We start from the raw sequence: 2,164 nt of genomic DNA, 5'->3' as shown, positions 1-2,164 counted from the left end.
AGCTAGAATAGAACTGGCAGAACTTTCGAAGTTAATCAACAAGCGTAAGACAGCGGACATCAGGAACTATAGTATGGATAGAATTGAACAGGCTCTCAGGAACGGAGGAAGCCTAAAAACAGTGAAGAAGAAACTAGGAATCGGCAAGGATCAGATGTGTGCGTTAAGAGACAAAGCCGGGAATATCGTTACTAATATGGATGAGATAGTTCAAGTGGCTGAGGAGTTCTATAGAGATTTATACAGTAACAGTGATACCCACGACCATAGTGGAAGAGAGAATAGCCTAGAGGAATTCGAAATCCCACAGGTAACGCCAGAAGAAGTAAAGAAAGCCTTAGGAGCTATGCAAAGGGGGAAGGCAGCTGGGGAGGATCAGGTAACAGCAGATCTGTTGAAGGATGGTGGTCAGATTGTTCTAGAGAAACTGGCCACCCTGTATACGCAATGCCTCATAACCTCGAGCGTACCGGAGTCTTGGAAGAACGCTAACATAATCCTAATCCATAAGAAAGGGGACGCCAAAGACTTGAAAAATTATAGACCGATCAGCTTACTGTCCGTTGCCTACAAAGTATTTACTAAGGTAATCGCAAATAGGATCAGGAACGCCTTAGACTTCTGTCAACCAAAGGACCAGGCAGGATTCCGTAAATGCTACTCAACACTAGACCATATGCACACTATCAATCAAGTGATAGAGAAATGTGCAAAATATAACCAACCCTTATATATAGCTTTCATTGATTACGAGAAAGCGTTTGATTCAGTCGAAACCTCAGCAGTCATGGAGGCATTACGGAATCAGGGTGTAGATGAGCCATATGTAAAAATACTGGAAGATATCTATAGCGGCTCCACAGCTACCGTAGTCCTCCACAAAGAAAGCAACAAAATCCCAATAAAGAAAGGCGTCAGACAGGGAGATACGATCTCTCCAATGCTATTCACAGCATGTTTACAGGAGGTATTCCGAGACCTGGAGTGGGAAGAATTGGGGATAAAAGTTGATGGAGAATACCTTAGCAACTTGCGATTCGCTGATGATATTGCCTTGCTTAGTAACTCAGGAGACCAATTGCAATGTATGCTCACTGACCTGGAGAGGCAAACCAGAAGGGTGGGTCTGAAAATTAATCTGCAGAAAACTAAAGTAATGTTTAACAGTCTCGGAAGAGAACAGCAGTTTACGATAGGTAGCGAGGCACTGGAAGTGGTAAGGGAATACATCTACTTAGGGCAGGTAGTGACCACGGATCCGGATCATGAGACTGAATCAACCAGAAGAATAAGAATTGGCTGGGGTGCGTTTGGCAGGCATTCTCAAATCATGAACAGCAGGTTGCCACTATCCCTCAGAAGGAAAGTGTATAACAGCTGTGTGTTACCAGTACTAACATATGGGGCAGAAACCTGGAGCCTTACGAAAAGGGTTCTACTTAAATTGAGGACGACGCAACGAGCTATGGAAAGAAGAATGATAGGTGTAACGTTAAGGGATAAGAAAAGAGCAGATTGCGTGAGGGAACAAACGCGAGTTAATGACATCTTAGTTGAAATCAAGAAAAAGAAATGGGCATGGGCAGGACATGCAATGAGGAGGGAAGATAACCGATGGTCATTACGGGTTACGGACTGGATTCCAAGGGAAGGGAAGCGTAGCAGGGGGCGGCAGAAAGTTAGGTGGGCGGATGAGATTAAGAAGTTCGCAGGGACGGCATGGCCACAATTAGTACATGACCGGGGTTGTTGGAGAAATATGGAGAGGCCTTTGCCCTGCAGTGGGCGTAACCAGGCTGATGATGATGATGATGATGATGATGATGATGATGATGATGATGATGATGATGAAGAGGAAAACTCCACGTTACTACAATATGAACAACAGTACACAAAATACGCTGGCTTTGAAGCTGTGACACGTACCGCACTTTTGTACATTCAGCACATGTAGTATTGGGGCAACATGTTTGAGCAAAGTGATTAGGTTTTCGGTCAAAGCACTGTGACAGGCGGGAAGAAATCGTTGTCATGCCCGGTGGAAACAATACCAGCTGAAATCCTATTTACTTATACATATTTTTTGAAAAATCGCTATAACCCTTTATACATTTGCTGCGTATGAGTTATATACTAGGTTGCCTCGTCAATCTCAGAAATGTAT

This window comes from Dermacentor variabilis, chromosome 1 (assembly GCF_050947875.1).
Source record: "Dermacentor variabilis isolate Ectoservices chromosome 1, ASM5094787v1, whole genome shotgun sequence".
NCBI lineage: Eukaryota > Metazoa > Arthropoda > Arachnida > Ixodida > Ixodidae > Dermacentor > Dermacentor variabilis.
Note: the sequence above shows the minus strand (reverse complement) of the source record.